Genomic DNA, 20,022 nt, shown 5'->3' with positions numbered 1-20,022 from the left:
TTCCTGTACATAGGGGGCAGTATTATAGTAGTTATAGTCTTGTACATAGGGGGCAGTATTATAGTAGTTATATTCCTGTACATAGGGGGCAGTATTATAGTAGTTATATTCTTGTACATAGGGGGCAGTATTATAGTAGTTATATTCTTGCACATAGGGGGCAGTATTATAGTAGTTATATTCTTGCACATAGGGGGCAGTATTATAGTAGTTATATTCTTGTACATAGGGGGCAGTATTATAGTAGTTATATTCCTGTACATAGGGGGCAGTATTATAGTAGTTATATTCTTGTACATAGGGGCAGTATTATAGTAGTTATACTCTTGTACATAGGGGGCAGTATTATAGTAGTTATATTCTTGTACATAGGGGGCAGTATTATAGTAGTTATATTCTTGTACATAGGGGGCAATATTATAGTAGTTATATTCTTGTACATAGGGGGCAGTATTATAGTAGTTATATTCCTGTACATAGGGGCAGTATTATAGTAGTTATACTCTTGTACATAGGGGGCAGTATTATAGTAGTTATGTTCTTGTACACAGGGGGCAGTATTATAGTAGTTATATTTCTGTACATAGGGGGCAGTATTATAGTAGTTATATTCTTGTACACAGGGGGCAGTATTATAGTAGTTATATTCTTGTACATAGGGGCAGTATTATAGTAGTTATAGTCTTGTACATAGGGGGCAGTATTATAGTAGTTATATTCTTGTACATAGGGGGCAGTATTATAGTAGTTATAGTCTTGTACATAGGGGGCAGTATTATAGTAGTTATATTCCTGTACATAGGGGGCAGTATTATAGTAGTTATATTCTTGTACATAGGGGGCAGTATTATAGTAGTTATATTCTTGCACATAGGGGGCAGTATTATAGTAGTTATATTCTTGTACATAGGGGGCAGTATTATAGTAGTTATATTCCTGTACATAGGGGGCAGTATTATAGTAGTTATTTTCTTGTACATAGGGGGCAGTATTATAGTAGTTATATTCTTGTACATAGGGGGCAGTATTATAGTAGTTATATTCCTGTACATAGGGGGCAGTATTAAAGTAGTTATATTCCTGTACATAGGGGGCAGTATTATAGTAGTTATATTCCTGTACATAGGGGGCAGTATTATAGTAGTTATATTCCTGTACATAGGGGGCAGTATTATAGTAGTTATATTCTTGTACATAGGGGGCAGTATTATAGTAGTTATATTCTTGTACATAGGGGACAGTATTATAGTAGTTATATTCCTGTACATAGAGGGCAGTATTATAGTAGTTATATTCTTGTACATAGGGGGCAGTATTATAGTAGTTATATTCCTGTACATAGGGGGCAGTATTATAGTAGTTATATTCTTGTACATAGAGGGCAGTATTATAGTAGTTATATTCTTGTACATAGGGGGCAGTATTATAGTAGTTATATTCCTGTACATAGGGGCAGTATTATAGTAGTTATATTCTTGTACATAGGGGGCAGTATTATAGTAGTTATATTCCTGTACATAGGGGGCAGTATTATAGTAGTTATATTCTTGTACATAGGGGGCAGTATTATAGTAGTTATATTCTTGTACATAGAGGGCAGTATTATAGTAGTTATATTCTTGTACATAGGGGGCAGTATTATAGTAGTTATATTCCTGTACATAGGGGCAGTATTATAGTAGCTATATTCTTGTACATAGGGGGCAGTATTATAGTAGTTATATTCTTGTACATAGGGGGCAGTATTATAGTAGTTATATTCCTGTACATAGGGGGCAGTATTATAGTAGTTATATTCTTGTACATAGGGGGCAGTATTATAGTAGTTATATCTGTGTACATAGGGGGCAGGATAGACCCTCAGGCTGTCTGACATTATTGTCTCCAATAATCTTCACATCTAGTCCTGCACGGTTCAGTAGAACTTGTGAAATAGATAAACTATATGCAGCACATGGTGCAGACAGTTGTGTGAATAAGGTCTTACACTCAGGTTAGTAGCAGCAGATCTCGTGGTTGGTGTTTGCAGTAATTATCCTGCTGTTTCCTAACAATGAGATGTGTTTGCCCTGTGAGTGTCCTCAGTGTCTGTGACCCCCGGGGATTCTCCTCCTTCCTATTCTTTACACTACAACCCTATTATTTTAGGAGCACAGCTTTGAAGTGCTAAAACACTCTGTGCTGCTTTTCACCAAAAATTGTTGTTAAATCTGTGAATACGCTATTGTATGCAGAAATTAATTGATGCATCCCAGATTAAGTCAATGATTAACCCCTAAAAGGTTAATCTGGAGGATTATTTTATGAGATTTATTCTTACACTGTGGCCCCTGACCTTATCATGTCATGTCCTGCCATATCTGAGTGCAGTGCTGAGCTGTGGCCTGTAGGTGGCAGCAGATAGTGTGAGGAGGGAGTGTTCTCCTATGTACAGTGTATACAAGGCTGTATCGGGGCTCATTCACACACAGCAGGAAGATTCTGCAGCATCAATTGATTTTTCATATTTCATTTTTCACTGATCCACAGCACACAAATACACCACGGACCACGGTCTGCAAGAGATGATCAGGTGATGATGGGAACCGAGTGCATTGCTACTAAATCTGAGCGAAGCCACAAAATTATTTTTGCTGGTAAAAAAAATGGGAAAAAACTTTTTTCACAAAGGTATGAAAGTACTGCTTTCAAGGGACAATACATAATAATTGCTGCAGAGAGCACAGAGCACAACAGTGTCAGGACACCCCCCCCCCCCCCAGTGGGCTTGGAGAAGTGACAATCCTGGAATATAAATCCATATTTCACAGTCCTGCTGCTACTAACACCATACACACATCTCTCCAGGGACTGTGCCTTTTATTAGCTGCAGACATCACAGAGCACAGCAGTGTGAGGACAAGCCTAGTTCACTCAGAGAATCTAAAATTCTGGAATATAAATCCATATTTCACAGTCCAGCTGCTGTTACTACTTACAACATAGGCAAAAGTATACAGGCAGTCCCCTACTTAAGGACACCCGACTTACAGACAACCCACAGTTACAGACAGACCCCTCTGACCTATGGTGAAGCTCTCTGGATATTACTATAGTCCCATATTGCATTAATCAGCTGTAAGGTGTCTGTAATGAAGATTTATTGATAATCCTTGGTTTCATTACAGCAAAAAAATTTTAAACTCCAATTGTCACTGGGCCAAAAATTTTTTTGTCTGGATCTACAATTATAAAATATACAGTTTCGACTTACATACAAATTCAACCCTTTCTTGTACGTAACCCAGGGACTGCCTGTAATTTCACAGCTCTCCAGAAACAATACCTAATACAGGCTGCAGAGATCACAGAGTACAGCAGTGTGAGGGAGAAGTTACAATGCTAGAATATAAATCCATTTTCACTGTCCTGCTGCTACTAACAACATACACAAAGGTATAATTACACATCTCCCCAAGGACCATACGTAACACTGGCTGCAGAGACCACAGAGCACAGCAGTGTGAGGGAGAAATTACAATGCTAGAATATAAATCCATTCTCACAGCCCTGCTGCTACTATCAACATACACAAAGGTATAATTACACAGATCTCCAAGGACGATACATAACACTGGCTGCAGAGACCACAGAGCACAGCAGTGTGAGGAAACACCCCAAGTACAATTGGAGAAGATCCTTGAATATAAATCCATATTTCTCAGTCCAGATTCTGCAGGGTCATTGGGATTAGCCTTAGTGGACGGTCCGCCTGCCCCTGCTTGGAGTATGATCTGCTTTTTTTTCAGTGCTGGTGCGGGGTCTTAGTTTTTGTAGTCTGGTCTGGTGATTGATCTTGTACAAATCTCCTTTAAGAACTTTATCAAAATAAATCAATGCGTGGTCAGTGTTATCGCTGGTTAATGACCCCCCCCCCATGGGAAACCCGTGTGTCTTGTGCTGGAGGTCCCCGTGTGTCCTCACCATCGGCCTCTCTGTGATCTATACACCAAGTAAAATTGATTTACCCATTGACGCACTTCATGAGGCCGCTCCTTGTACTCCATCTAATCGTAAACTGCGGGTGATTAGCGGAACATTCACTTATACGCCGATAATCTTCTTTTTAATGGGAGTCTCTTACATTTGTAATGGATTCGCTGTGTGATTCATATGTATGGAGTGTGACATATGGAAAATCACAGATATCCTCATGGTCCTTTGTTGGGACTCGAGATCCCATCGCCAAGTTTGATAGTGTCCTGTAGAGATAATAAAGAGAAGGACCTGCAGCCATGAAATCCTCAATCGTTAAACACATTCTTATACCAGGGTCCTTCCAGGACCTTTGAAGGTCCTCCAAAAGGTTCTCAAACTGCAGAACTAAAAGTGAGCCGAAGGGACCCTCCTCTTATCCCTAGTAATTTCCATGAAAAAATTCCGTTCGACGATCCGACGGATTCGGACTACTCGCGGGTTTTAACAAGTCAAATTGTGTCGCACTTACATGCACCGGGAAGAAGATCGTGAACTCTGTTGGACCTGAGTGGGGAAGCGACACATGCAGGATATCGGGTACAGGATCCACGTGGATTGCGGCACTGTGCAGGATCGTCAGACAACGCACCTTGGGGATTGCGACTCGGAAAGGTAAGTTAAAGGGGTTATCCGGGTGTTAAAAAATACTGCGGGCCGGGTGGGCTAGTTAAACATAATAAACATGTACTTACCTCCTCCGACACCACCGACGGCCCACGCCGCGGCCGGTCTTCTCTGTGCGAGGGTTTGTATACAGGGGTGCACAGGGAGCTTCCAGCCGGCCGGAAGCTCCCATCCGACACCATCTCCCAGCGCTTACAACGCTGAGAGATAGGGACGGATGGGAGGAGCCGGCCACGTCGCGGACCGGAAGCTCCCTGTGCGCGGCTTCTGTGCCCCTGTAAACAAACAGGGGCATGGATCGAAAGGGACCACGGCGTGGGACATCGGTGGCGCCGGAGGAGGTAAGTACATGTTTATTATGTTTAACTAGCCCTCCCCAACACGGCCATAAGTAATTTTTAAAATCCGGATAACCCCTTTAACATGACCACATTACATTACATAAGGGAGACGATTATGGTACAAAATAGACTAGTGAAACAGTAGTGTGCTACTTCTCCTGTTGGGTTGATAGACGTGACAGTGCCCGTAACTCCACTTTTGCACAGTACTGGCGCTTAAGGTGCCTGGTGCTAGCACTGGAGTCTTGGTACAGCATGATGACATTGATGGGTTGATGGGGTGAGAGTGCCAAATTGGTGTCGAAGGGAGTGCGGAGGTGGAGGCAATTAAAAGCCAGAGCCGATGCACCTATAGTGGAGCTATCCTGACAGTGCATCTTCCTAAGTGCAGCTGCAAATCCACAAGATTTAGAGTAAGTAAAGCAATGGAGGACAGAAGTAATGGTGACTTTGCTTTTCACATCACATTTTGAAAGTGTAAGATTATTGATTAGTAATTTTAGTTCTTTAAAAAAAAAGTCCCTTTGTTCACTTCTGGTTTAATGATTTTGTGCACTTATGAGGATGCACTGTGTACAAATAGGCTAAAATTTTGTTACAGACGGACCCCTCTGCCCACTGGTGAAGCTCTCTGGATGTTACTATAGTCCCAGGCTGCAATGATCAGCTGTAAGGTGTCTGTAATGACCCTTTATTGATAATCCTTGTTTCCATGACAGCAAAAAAATTGTAAAATCCTGTTGACACTGAGACAAAAAAAAAATTGGCTGCAGTTACAATTCTAAAATATTCAATTTAAGAACAAACCTACAGAACCGGGGACGGCCTGTAGTTACAACAACCAGGTGCTAATCAGTAGGGCAGAGTGAGAAGGGGTCAGGATGTCTCCAGAAATCAGCAGGGCATTAGACACACATTCACACATACCAATACACAAGAAGGGTACAGAGAAAAACAATAGAGATGCGAGAACTTTTGGCGCCAAATTGAGCAGACATACCTGTGGATGAGAGACATGAGTGATGGTGAGATCAGATGATAATGGAGTACAAGGTTATATTATATAATGCTTTGTTCTGGTATAATTCAGTTTGTGCACTTAAGAGTTGCACTTAGATGCACTGGGTATGACCCAAGATCGTACATATAGAGATCGTGAGGGGCCATGCCAAAACAAAGCATTGTAATATAGACATTATATGGCTATGGGAATCATGTCAGTACCATATATTGTTACATAGGCCATTTATAGAGGTAGCATAGTAGTACAGTAGTGTAGGCCTTAGAGCATGAAGGTAGGAGGGATGGCAATATCAAGTATTGTAATATCGCTATAGGTGGGGAGGAGTCATGACCGTACCATCTATAGGTAGAGGGAACAAGCAAGTGTCTAGTATACTAATACAGGCCATACATAGGTGTTGTAGAGGACATGGTAGTACCTTATTCAAAGTAGCCATTAAATAGGTGGGGGAGGCATGGATTTTGGCCTTGTTTATATCTAGGTAGGGGGGGGGGGCTGTTTGATAATCATCAGGATAAGAAGGTGCCACACATGTACTTTTGGCTAGTCCGATCTTGTATGTGTATGAAGTAGTTGTCTTGGGTGCTCCATCGACTCCGAACCGGTGGGCCAATAATAAGCGCTGGCCGGCTCCCCATTCTGTTAAATGTCCGGCCCCTTCCTGTGTCCCCTGCCGGATCTTTGTGCTCTATGCCTCTGAGAAAGCGGTTTCCTTCTGCCTGTGTGATTTCCGTTGTGACCCTTAGCTACATTCCCGACCTTGATTCTTGCCGCCTGCCCAGACCCTCTGCTATGTCCCCGACCACGATTTTGCCTTACGACTTTTTATTTCGCCTTGGCCACCACCATAGTCATAGCCTGTGGAGCGACCTGGTGGTACCACGCCACCAGGTCGAAAACTGGGTACCACTTAGACTCCGCTTCCAGGTGTCGGCTTACGTCATCGCCCACGGTGGTCCCACAGGGTCCACTACTCCTGGTTCCTGACTGTAGTCAGAGGATGAATCTGGGTTTTCCTCCGTTCACAGGGACCTTTAGTTGAGTAGCCCTTGGTCCAGGAACCCCTAAAGCAGTGGTTGTCTCTAGCCTCACCCGTCTTCGCTCTTGGTGGTAAGACCCACCTCAAGCGGTAAAACCCATCCCAACCAACAAACAGACCGATTTCCGCCGTAGAAACCTCTCCCTATGGTCCTACTTGCCTTCTGTGACATTCCGGAACCTTCCGAATAATCCGTTTGTATTTTCTGAAAAACATTTCACAATTAAAAGTCCTGATAATTGAGAAAAAAAATTTCCCGTTTGCCAGGTTTCTCGGTCTTAGGCCGCAGCTGAGCCCTCGGCCGGCTGATTCGTCTCCGCCGCGGCGAGCCGGCGCTGTGTTTATGCTAATTTTATGCTCTCTGAGTTGTATATGTTATTCAAAGCAGTTGAAGCAGTTATTGGCAGTAATTTTATTTTTTCCCTGGTGCCCCGGGGGCGAGAGCAGGACTGAAAACGGGTCTGCAGACCGAATCAGAGTCATCTCTCCCTCCTGGTAAATAGCAGCCCCCTACCCTCCCGAATCTGATATCCGTTACTCCACAAACACAGTAATAAAATGAAACAAATCAGATTGCGGGTAAATAAAGCAGAGACCGTCCGCGGTGACAGTGGTCACAACAACCAGATTTTAATAAGTGATATGTTGGGAAATGTAGATATAGAGAAGGAATAAACCCCCTTCAGCTCTTCTCCCCCCCAGAAGACACCGAGGCAAATGACTCGCTGGAGTTGATTGGCGACAAATGTAGAACAAACATTTTACATTTTATCACAACTTGCGCTTCGAGGAGTCTGGGGGGGGGGCGGGTTATGGAGTGACAGCGTCTGTAACACACGTCGTGCATCATCTCACGTGTCACATGAGGCTTCCAGGACGCCGGGAATCGGAAACAAAATTGTCATTTAGACCTTTTGGGTTTTATGACATTCCACATCCTGGGTCCAGGTGCATTGTGGGGGCCACCGGTAACTGCCCACATCAGGGACCCAACCAAAGTGTAACAGGCAAACTTTACAGGTACATAAGGTTATAAATTGAATAGAAATGTATCAGACTTTGAAGAAAAAGTAATGAGTGGTGGTATTACAATGTAACATCACTGTGAGCATTATCCCTGTACTGTGACATCACTGTGTGTATTATCCCTGTACTGTGACATCACTGTGTGTATTATCTCTGTACTGTAACATCACTGTGAGCATTATCCCTGTACTGTGACATCACTGTGTGTATTATCCCTGTACTGTGACATCACTGTGTGTATTATCTCTGTACTGTGACATCACTGTGTGTATTATCCATGTACTGTGACATCACTGTGAGCATTATCCCTGTACTGTGACATCACTGTGTGTATTATCCCTGTACTGTGACATCACTGTGTGTATTATCTCTGTACTGTGACATCACTGTGTGTATTATCCATGTACTGTGACATCACTGTGTGTATTATCCCTGTACTGTGACATCACTGTGTGTATTATCCCTGTATTGTGACATCACTGTGTGTATTATCCCTGTACTGTGACATCACTGTGTGTATTATCTCTGTACAGTGGCATCACTGTGTGTATTATCCATGTACTGTGACATCACTGTGTGTATTATCCCTGTACTGTGACATCACTGTGTGTATTATCCCTGTACTGTGACATCACTGTGTGTATTATCTCTGTACTGTGACATCACTGTGTGTATTATCCCTGTACTGTGACATCACTGTGTGTATTATCCCCGTACTGTGACATCATTGTGTGTATTATCCCTGTATTGTGACATCACTGTGTGTATTATCCCTGTACTGTGACATCACTGTGTGTATTATCCTGTACTGTGGCATCACTGTGGACTGGGAAATCACTGTGTGTATTATCCCTGTACTGTGACATCACTGTGTGTATTATCCCTGTACTGTGACATCACTGTGTGTATTATCTCTGTACTGTGACATCACTGTGTGTATTATCCCTGTACTGTGACATCACTGTGTGTATTATCCCTGTACTGTGACATCACTGTGTGTATTATTCCTGTACTGTGACATCGCTGTGTGTATTATCCCTGTACAGTGACATCACTGTGTGTATTACCTCTGTACTGTGACATCTCTGTGTGTGTATTATCCCTGTACTGTGACATCACTGTGTGTATTATCCCTGTACTGTGACATCACTGTGTGTATTATCTCTGTACTGTGACATCACTGTGTGTATTATCCCTGTACTGTGATATCACTGTGTGTATTATCCTGTACTGTGACATCACTGTGTGTATTATCTCTGTACTGTGACATCACTGTGTGTATTATCCCTGTACTGGGATGTCACTGTGTGTAGTATCCCTGTACTGTGACATCACTTTGTGTATTATCTCTGTACTGTGACATCAATGTGTGTATTATCCCTGTACTGGGATGTCACTGTGTGTAGTATCCCTGTACTGTGACATCACTTTGTGTATTATCCCTGTACTGTGACATCACTGTGTGTATTATCCCTGTACTGTGACATCACTGTGTGTATTATCCCTGTACTGTTACATCACTGTGTGTATTACCTCTGTACTGTGACATCACTGTGTGTATTATCCCTGTACTGTGACATCACTGTGTGTATTATCCCTGTACTGTGACATCACTATGTGTATTATCTCTGTACTGTGACATCACTGTGTGTATTATCCCTGTACTGGGATGTCACTGTGTGTAGTATCCCTGTACTGGGACATCACTGTGTGTATTATCCCTGTACTGTGACATCACTGTGTGTATTATCCCTGTACTGTGACATCACTGTGTGTATTACACTGTGCTGTATGCTGTATATAGAGGGTAGGAGTAGTAGTACTGTGTCCATATATACAGGATAGGAGGAGTAGTACTGTGCTGTATGCTGTATATAGAGGATAGGAGTACTAGCCCTGTGCTGTATGCTGTATATAGAGGATAGGAGTACTAGCCCTGTGCTATATGCTGTATATAGAGGATAGGAGTAGTAGTACTGTGCTGTATGCTGTATATAGAGGATAGGAGGAGTAGTACTGTGCTGTATGCTGTATATAGATGATAGGTGTAGTAGTACTGTGCTGTATATAGATAATAGGTGTAGTAGTACTGTGCTGTAAATAGATGATAGGAGTATTAGTACTGTATTAGTCATTGATCATTGCTCTCATCCGCGCCACTTGTTGTTGTCCCTCCTGCCATAAATCTCTGTTACATCCGAATTCTTATTTACAATAAAACCTTCCGCGGCTTCATTATTATGTATATATAATATTGTTGTGTTGTCGCATATTTCAGCTTCTCTGTAAATCTTCTCTAATCTGCGGCTGCGATTCCCTTTTTTACCGCAAAATGTAAATGCGGGTCTGGATTTGCATCTGGTCCATTAGCGTCTCCTCCTCGTTATCATTTTCTTGTTTGCAAAAGTGAAGTAAGTGGAATTGGAAAGGTTTATCTCTGTGCCGGATATTATTCAAATGTGACGGCTCACTCCTGTCACGCATGAGACGGCCCCTCGGGCGTTCTGCCCCCCGGGGGGCGGCGCCAACAAGAGGCAAAGATGAAGCTTTTTATCTCGCCGTAATTAGTATTTCATCTAATTTGGTGATACGTCTCGGGGACACTTCCCCACAGGAGAACTTACTGCACCTCCAGGTACGGTAAACGGCGAAAAAAAAAGCAAAAGATTCGCCTGGGCACAAGCGCTGCGACATTTCAGGGTCAACGGATCCACATTTCATGTGATAATTATCTGCAATTAAGGACGTGACATCGGGAGGCCGGAAAATTTACATTTTTCATACAAGGTGTCATTGGTTTTCACAGGTGAAGAACTTAACGTAGAAGCAGAGACATAAATGGATTTCTAAGGCCCCCCCCCCCCATCCCGTCTGTAATAGGGGCCCTAACCAAGGCCGGGCCAAGTGTATGTACATTGGGCTTTACTGATACTTCTTTTATTATCCATAGTTACTGTATTTTCTCAGGATTCCCACAACATACAGGATAGGAGTAGTAGTACTGTGCTGTGCACATATATACAGGATAGGAGTAGTAGTACTGTGCTGTGCACATATATACAGGATAGGAGTAGTAGTACTGTGCTGTGCACATATATACAGGATAGGAGTAGTAGTAGTACTGTGCCCATATATACAGGATAGGAGTAGTAGTACTGTGCTGTGCACATATATACAGGATAGGAGTAGTAGTACTATGCTGTACACATATATACAGGATAGGAGTAGTAGTACTATGCTGTACACATATATACAGGATAGGAGTAGTAGTACTATGCTGTGCCCATATATACAGGATAGGAGTAGTAGTAGTGTGCTGTGCCCATATATACAGGATAGGAGTAGTAGTACTGTGCTGTGCCCATATATACAGGATAGGAGCAGTAGTGCTGTGCTGTGCCCATATGTACAGGATAGGAGTAGTAGTACTGTGCTGTGCCCATATATACAGGATAGGAGTAGTAGTACTATGCTGTACACATATATACAGGATAGGAGTAGTAGTACTATGCTGTGCCCATATATACAGGATAGGAGTAGTAGTACTGTGCTGTGCCCATATATACAGGATAGGAGTAGTAGTACTGTGCTGTGCCCATATATACAGGATAGGAGCAGTAGTACTGTGCTGTGCCCATATACACAGGATAGGAGTAGTAGTACTGTGCTGTGCACATATATACAGGAGAGGAGTAGTAGTACTGTGCTGTGCCCATATACACAGGATAGGAGTAGTAGTACTGTGCTGTGCACATATATACAGGATAGGAGTAGTAGTACTGTGCTGTACCCATATATACAGGATAGGAGTAGTAGTACTGTGCTGTGCACATATATACAGGATAGGAGTAGTAGTACTGTGCTGTGCACATATATACAGGATAGGAGTAGTAGTACTGTGCTGTGCACATATATACAGGATAGGAGTAGTAGTACTGTGCTGTGCACATATATACAGGATAGGAGTAGTAGTACTGTGCTGTGCCCAATTACAAAGCTACCACTAGGAATTTCGGGGCTCCTGACTGGTAAATTTTGTGGACCCTCCATTCTGTCCCCATGTTAATTAGATTCCCATCAAGAGGGAAAGTGAAAATTTTTATCTTGCCATAATAAGTATTTCACCTAATTTTCAGATACTTGTCAGGGAAACTTCCCCACAGGAGAACTTAATGCACCACCAGGTGGTAGACGGCATTTGCAATGTATTGTAGTAGTAGTAAAAGTTTAAGACAACCATGGGCCCAGGGCTGTAAAGAGATTGTTAAAGCTGAGCTGTCAGTTAAACTTATCCACACTAACTAAACATATATGAAAACTATTATACGGGAATACAACTATCCCTATATTGTTCCTCCCCATGCCTGCAAAGTTCCACAGTCTGTTTATAAAGTTGACCCATCATCTATGCATATTCCTTGTCTTTCGGTGCAGGCTTGCCTCCGGCTTCTTGATGGACAAGGGCCGTGTTTTCCCTTTAGTTGAGTCACTTTGTTACCTTATTCCCCACTCCCTCAGGAATGAGAGAGATGCTGGCTTGCTGAAGGAGGGGTAATGAGGGAGCTGATTTTAATAAGTTAAACACGGTGTCCCCCAAGACAATGTGTCCCCCACAGTGTGCCACACAGTAGCTGCAAGTCACAGTGTCCCCCACAGTAGCCAAGTCATCTAGGGTATATACTATATATCCCACACTACACTGCAAATTATTATAACTAATCTGGGGAGGGAATACTGGGACTACAAGACCCGTGCCTTTCTTGCGGGGTCCATGATTGATTGAGTCCCTGTATTTCCTATCTGATGGTGGTCTGGCACATATACTTAGGATAAAAGAAGTTGTACTGTGTTATGCCCATATAAACAGGATAGGAGTATTAGTGCTGTGCCATGTCCATGTACCCAGCAAAGGAATAGTAGTAGTATGCAGTGCTCATATATGCAGGATAGGAATAGTAGTAGTAGTGTGCTGTGCTCATATATACAGGATAAGAATAGTAGTAGTAGTGTGCAGTGCTCATATGTACAGGATAGGAATAGTAGTGGTAGTATGCAGTGCTCATATATGCAGGATAGGAGTAGTAGTAGTAGTGTGCTGTGCTCATATATAGGATAGGAGTAGTAGTAGTAGTGTGCAGTGCTCATATATGCAGGATAGGAATAGTAGTAGTAGTGTGCAGTGCTCATATATGCAGGATAGGAATAGTAGTAGTAGTGTGCTGTGCTCATATATAGGATAGGAGTAGTAGTAGTAGTGTGCAGTGCTCATATATACAGTATAGGAATAGTAGTAGTAGTAATGTGCAGTGCTCATATATACAGGATAGGAATAGTAGTAGTAGTGTGCAGTGCTCATATATACAGGATAGGAATAGTAGTAGTAGTATGCAGTGCTCATATATACAGGATAGGAATAGTAGTAGTAGTGTGCAGTGCTCATATATACAGTATAGGAATAGTAGTAGTAGTGTGCAGTGCTCATATATACAGGATAGGAATAGTAGTAGTAGTGTGCAGTGCTCATATATACAGGATAGGAATAGTAGTAGTAGTGTGCAGTGCTCATATGTACAGGATAGGAGGAGTAGTAATAGTGTGCAGTGCTCATATATAGAGGATATGAATAGTAGTAGTAGTATGCAGTGCTCATACATACAGGATAGGAATAGTAGTAGTAGTGTGCAGTGCTCATATATACAGTATAGGAATAGTAGTAGTAGTGTGCAGTGCTCATATATACAGGATATGAATAGTAGTAGTAGTGTGCAGTGCTCATATATACAGGATATGAATAGTAGTAGTAGTATGCAGTGCTCATATGTACAGGATAGGAGGAGTAGTAATAGTGTGCAGTGCTCATATATACAGGATATGAATAGTAGTAGTAGTGTGCAGTGCTCATATGTACAGTATAGGAGTAGTAGTAGTAGTGTGCAGTGCTCATATATACAGGATAGGAATAGTAGTAGTAGTGTGCAGAGCTCATATATACAGGATAGTAGTAGTAGTAGTGTGCAGTGCTCATATATACAGGATAGGAGTAGTAGTAGTGTGCAGTGCTCATATATACAGGATAGGAATAGTAGTAGTAGTGTGCAGTGCTCATATATACAGGATAGGAATAGTAGTAGTAGTGTGCAGTGCTCATATGTACAGGATAAGAATAGTAGTAGTAGTGTGCAGTGCTCATATATACAGGATAGGAATAGTAGTAGTATTGTGCAGTGCCCATATATACAGGATAAGAATAGTAGTAGTAGTGTGCAGTGCTCATATATACAGGATAGGAATAGTAGTAGTAGTGTGCAGTGCTCATATATACAGGATAGGAAAAGTAGTAGTAGTGTGCAGTGCTCATATATACAGGATAGGAATAGTAGTACTGTGCCCATATATACAGGATAGTAGTAGTAGTGTGCAGTGCTCATATATACAGGATAGTAGTAGTAGTAGTGTGCAGTGCTCATATATACAGGATAGTAGTAGTAGTAGTGTGCAGTGCTCATATATATAGGATAGGAGTAGTAGTAGTATGCAGTGCCCATATATACAGGATAGGAATAGTAGTAGTAGTGTGCAGTGCTCATATATACAGGATAGGAGTAGTAGTAGTGTGCAATGCTCATATATACAGGATAGAAATAGTAGTAGTATGCAGTGCCCATATATACAGGATAGGAATAGTAGTAGTATTGTGCAGTGCTCATATATACAGGATAGGAATAGTAGTAGTATTGTGCAGTGCTCATATATACAGGATAGTAGTAGTATTAGTAGTGTGCAGTGCTCATATATACAGTATAGGAATAGTAGTAGTAGTATGCAGTGTTCATATATACAGGATAGGAATAGTAGTAGTAGTATGCAGTGCCCATATATACAGGATAGGAATAGTAGTAGTATTGTGCAGTGCTCATATATACAGGATAGGGATAGTAGTAGTATTGTGCAGTGCTCATATATACAGGATAGTAGTAGTATTAGTAGTGTGCAGTGCTCATATATACAGTATAGGAATAGTAGTAGTAGTAGTGTGCAGTGCTCATATATACAGGATAGGAATAGTAGTAGTAGTGTGCAGTGCTCATATATACAGGATAGGAATAGTAGTAGTATTGTGCAGTGCTCATATATACAGGATAGTAGTAGTATTAGTAGTGTGCAGTGCTCATATATACAGTATAGGAATAGTAGTAGTAGTATGCAGTGCTCATATATACAGGATAGGAATAGTAGTAGTAGTATGCAGTGCCCATATATACAGGATAGGAATAGTAGTAGTATTGTGCAGTGCTCATATATACAGGATAGGGATAATAGTAGTAGTGTGCAGTGCTCATATATAAAGGATAGGAATAGTAGTAGTAGTGTGCAGTGCTCATATATACAGGATAGGGATAGTAGTAGTAGTGTGCAGTGCTCATATATACAGGATAGGAATAGTAGTAGTAGTAGTGTGCAGTGCTCATATATACAGGATAGGAATAGTAGTAGTAGTGTGCAGTGCTCATATATACAAGATAGGAATAGTAGTAGTAGTATGCAGTGCTCATATATACAGGATAGGAATAGTAGTAGTAGTGTGCAGTGCTCATATGTACAGGATAAGAATAGTAGTAGTAGTGTGCAGTGCCCATATATACAGTATAGGAATAGTAGTAGTACTGTGCAGTGCCCATATATACAGGATAAGAATAGTAGTAGTAGTGTGCAGTGCCCATATATACAGTATAGGAATAGTAGTAGTACTGTGCAGTGCCCATATATACAGGATAAGAATAGTAGTAGTAGTGTGCAGTGCTCATATATACAGGATAGGAGCAGTAGTAGTGTGCAGTGCTCATATATACAGGATAGTAGTAGTAGTAGTAGTGTGCAGTGCTCATATATACAGGATAGTAGTAGTAGTAGTAGTGTGCAGTGCTCATATATACAGGATAGGAGTAGAAGTAGTGTGCAGTGCTCATATATACAGGATATGAATATTAGTAGTAGTGTGCAGTGCTCATATATACAGTATAGGAGTAGTAGTAGTAGTGTGCAGTGCTCATATATACAGGATATGAATAGTAGTAGTAGCGTGCAGTGCTCATATATACAGGATAGGAATAGTAGTAGTAGTATGCAGTGCTCATATATACAGGATAGGAATAGTAGTAGTAGTGTGCAGTGCTCATATATACAGGATAGGAATAGTAGTAGTATTGTGCAGTGCTCATATGTACAGGATAAGAATAGTAGTAGTAGTGTGCAGTGCTCATATATACAGGATAGGAATAGTAGTAGTAGTGTGCAGTGCTCATATATACAGTATAGGAATAGTAGTAGTGTGCAGTGCTCATATATACAGGATAGGAATAGTAGTAGTGTGCAGTGCTCATATATACAGGATAGGAGTAGTAGTAGTATTGTGCAGTGCTCATATATACAGGATAGTAGTAGTAGTAGTAGTGTGCAGTCCTCATATATACAGTATAGGAATAGTAGTAGTAGTGTGCAGTGCTCATATATACAGGATAGGAATAGTAGCAGTAGTGTGCAGTGCTCATATGTACAGGATAAGAATAGTAGTAGTAGTGTGCAGTGCTCATATATACAGGATAGGAGTAGTAGTAGTATTGTGCAGTGCTCATATATACAGGATAGAAATAGTAGTAGTATGCAGTGCCCATATATACAGGATAGGAGTAGTAGTAGTATGCAGTGCTCATATATACAGGATAGGAATAGTAGTAGTATTGTGCAGTGCTCATATATACAGGATAGTAGTAGTAGTAGTAGTGTGCAGTCCTCATATATACAGTATAGGAATAGTAGTAGTAGTGTGCAGTGCTCATATATACAGTATAGGAGTAGTAGTAGTAGTGTGCAGTCCTCATATATACAGTATAGGAATAGTAGTAGTAGTGTGCAGTGCTCATATATACAGGATATGAATAGTAGTAGTAGTGTGCAGTGCTCATATATACAGGATAGAAATAGTAGTAGTTTGCAGTGCTCATATATACAGGATAGGAATAGTAGTAGTAGTGTGCAGTGCTCATATATACAGGATAGTAGTAGTAGTAGTAGTGTGCAGTGCTCATATATACAGGATAGGAATAGTAGTAGTAGTGTGCAGTGCTCATATATACAGGATAGAAATAGTAGTAGTTTGCAGTGCTCATATATACAGGATAGGAATAGTAGTAGTAGTGTGCAGTGCTCATATATACAGGATAGGAGTAGTAGTAGTGTGCAGTGCTCATATATACAGGATAGTAGTAGTAGTAGTGTGCAGTGCTCATATATACAGGATAGTAGTAGTAGTAGTAGTGTGCAGTGCTCATATATACAGGATAGGAGTAGTAGTAGTGTGCCATGCTCATATATACAGGATAGAAATAGTAGTAGTATGCAGTGCCCATATATACAGGATAGGAATAGTAGTAGTAGTGTGCAGTGCTCATATATACAGGATAGGAATAGTAGTAGTAGTGTGCAGTGCTCATATATACAGTATAGGAATAGTAGTAGTAGTATGCAGTGCTCATATGTACAGGATAGGAATAGTAGTAGTAGTGTGCAGTGCTCATATACACAGGATAGGAATAGTAGTAGTAGTGTGCAGTGCTCATATATACAGGATAGGAATAGTAGTAGTAGTGTGCAGTGCTCATATATACAGTATAGGAATAGTAGTAGTAGTAATGTGCAGTGCTCATATATACAGGATAGGAATAGTAGTAGTAGTGTGCAGTGCTCATATATACAGGATAGAAATAGTAGTGGTGTGCAGTGCTCATATATACAGGATAGTAGTAGTAGTAGTGTGCAGTGCTCATATATACAGGATAGTAGTAGTAGTAGTGTGCAGTGCTCATATATACAGGATAGAAATAGTAGTAGTGTGCAGTGCTCATATATACAGGATAGTAGTAGTAGTAGTAGTGTGCAGTGCTCATATATACAGGATAGGAGTAGTAGTAGTTTGCAGTGCTCATATATACAGGATAGTAGTAGTAGTAGTAGTGTGCAGTGCTCATATATACAGGATAGGAGTAGTAGTAGTATGCAGTGCCCATATATACAGGATAGGAATAGTAGTAGTAGTGTGCAGTGCTCATATATACAGGATAGGAGTAGTAGTAGTGTGCAGTGCTCATATATACAGGATAGTAGTAGTAGTAGTAGTGTGCAGTGCTCATATATACAGGATAGGAGTAGTAGTAGTATGCAGTGCCCATATATACAGGATAGGAATAGTAGTAGTAGTGTGCAGTGCTCATATATACAGGATAGGAGTAGTAGTAGTGTGCAGTGCTCATATATACAGGATAGTAGTAGTAGTAGTAGTGTGCAGTGCTCATATATACAGGATAGGAGTAGTAGTAGTATGCAGTGCCCATATATACAGGATAGGAATAGTAGTAGTAGTGTGCAGTGCTCATATATACAGGATAGGAGTAGTAGTAGTGTGCAGTGCTCATATATACAGGATAGTAGTAGTAGTAGTAGTGTGCAGTGCTCATATATACAGGATAGGAGTAGTAGTAGTGTGCAGTGCTCATATATACAGGATAGTAGTAGTGGTAGTAGTGTGCAGTGCTCATATATACAGGATAGGAGTAGTAGTAGTGGTCAGTGCTCATATATACAGGATAGGAATAGTAGTAGTAGTGTGCAGAGCTCATATATACAGGATATGAATAGTAGTAGTAGTGTGCAGTGCTCATATATACAGGATAGGAATAGTAGTAGTAGTGTGCAGTGCTCATATATACAGTATAGGAATAGTAGTAGTGTGCAGTGCTCATATATACAGTATAGGAATAGTAGTAGTAGTGTGCAGTGCTCATATATACAGGATAGGAATAGTAGTAGTAGTGTGCAGTGCTCATATATACAGGATAGGAATAGTAGTAGTAGTATGCAGTGCTCATATATACAGGACAGGAATAGGAGTAGTAGTAGTGTGCAGTGCTCATATATACAGTATAGGAATAGTAGTAGTAGTGTGCAGTGCTCATATATACAGTATAGGAGTAGTAGTAGTAATGTGCAGTGCTCATATATACAGGATAGGAATAGTAGTAGTAGTGTGCAGTGCTCATATATACAGTATAGGAATAGTAGTAGTAGTAATGTGCAGTGCTCATATATACAGGATAGTAGTAGTAGTAGTAGTATGCAGTGCTTATATATACAGGATAGGAGTAGTAGTAGTATGCAGTGCTCATATATACAGGATAGGAATAGTAGTAGTAGTATGCAGTGCTCATATATACAGGATAGAAATAGTAGTAGTAGTGTGCAGTGCTCATATATACAGGATAGGAATAGTAGTAGTAGTGTGCAGTGCTCATATATACAGGATAGGAATAGTAGTAGTAGTATGCAGTGCTCATATATACAGGACAGGAATAGGAGTAGTAGTAGTGTGCAGTGCTCATATATACAGTATAGGAATAGTAGTAGTAGTGTGCAGTGCTCATATATACAGTATAGGAGTAGTAGTAGTAATGTGCAGTGCTCATATATACAGGATAGGAATAGTAGTAGTAGTGTGCAGTGCTCATATATACAGTATAGGAATAGTAGTAGTAGTAATGTGCAGTGCTCATATATACAGGATAGTAGTAGTAGTAGTAGTATGCAGTGCTCATATATACAGGATAGGAGTAGTAGTAGTATGCAGTGCTCATATATACAGGATAGGAATAGTAGTAGTAGTATGCAGTGCTCATATATACAGGATAGAAATAGTAGTGGTGTGCAGTGCTCATATATACAGGATAGAAATAGTAGTAGTGTGCAGTGCTCATATATACAGGATAGTAGTAGTAGTAGTAGTGTGCAGTGCTCATATATACAGGATAGGAGTAGTAGTAGTGTGCAGTGCTCATATATACAGGATAGTAGTAGTAGTAGTAGTGTGCAGTGCTCATATATACAGAATAGGAGTAGTAGTA

This window comes from Engystomops pustulosus, chromosome 3, assembly GCF_040894005.1.
Source record: "Engystomops pustulosus chromosome 3, aEngPut4.maternal, whole genome shotgun sequence".
Classification (NCBI taxonomy): Eukaryota; Metazoa; Chordata; class Amphibia; order Anura; family Leptodactylidae; genus Engystomops; species Engystomops pustulosus.
This window is presented reverse-complemented; position numbering follows the sequence as displayed.